We start from the raw sequence: 962 nt of genomic DNA, 5'->3' as shown, positions 1-962 counted from the left end.
AACGCACACCCCAAAAAAACGCAGCGCATGAAAATCGCATACGTGCGCATGCCAGCGCGCAGGTATGCGCACCCATGTTAAATATAGGGGAAAAACGCATGCGCACGTATGCATTTTTTTCCAGAGCAAAAAAACGCAAATGTGAAACCAGCCTTAGTCATATGCTAACTAGCTTGGATGTGCACCCTTCACATGTGAATTGGCTCGTCTAATTTGGATTCATCTCGTGGCAGCTCCAAGACCTCCCTCCATGCACCTCGCTAATTATGTAATATGTCTGCAGAGATTTATATTTTTTTATATTGGCATCCATACTGTTTATATGAAGATTGTTATGTTTTTATTATCGATTGGTATGCCTATGTATTATGTACTATGTATATGCAGGTTTACATGTTTTTTGTATGATCTTTTGACATGCTTATGTTGTATGTACTATGCATGTAGATGTGTTGATAGAATGCACAGGTAACTTATCTTTACGACTCATAAAACCTGTTTTCCGGTGTACATCCCATACACCACACCTGTTAGTGGGACAGTGGGGACACAGTGTCATTCATAAGACCATTCAATACAGACTACATAATGGTTAGTGACTAAAATTTTAACAAAGAAAGCATTTGGAGTGGAGACAACAAGAAACAGAGGAGAAAAGAAAGAAAGAAACATAAGACACTTGTGAGTAGACATAATCACATGAATTGATATGTAATTGTTGTACACATTGATATTTTCTGGCTTGGATATTTATGTTCAGTTTATTATACGTATGTAATGTCTTGAAAGCATGCCAAGAATCTGATAATAAGTCAAAATTGTTCACTGGGTCATATAAGATTTTTCAATTAAATGACAAAAAAAGTTGTTGATGGGGCTGATACCAATCATGGTATGATACAGTGGGGAAAATAAGAATCTGATACACTGCTGATTTTGCAAGTTTTTCCACCTGCAAAGAA

This window comes from Dendrobates tinctorius, unplaced genomic scaffold (genome assembly GCF_039654945.1).
Source record: "Dendrobates tinctorius isolate UK_male_01 unplaced genomic scaffold, ASM3965494v1 ptg000049l, whole genome shotgun sequence".
NCBI classification, from domain to species: Eukaryota; Metazoa; Chordata; class Amphibia; order Anura; family Dendrobatidae; genus Dendrobates; species Dendrobates tinctorius.
The sequence above is the reverse complement of the archived record's forward strand: the minus strand, read 5'-3'. Positions refer to the sequence as shown.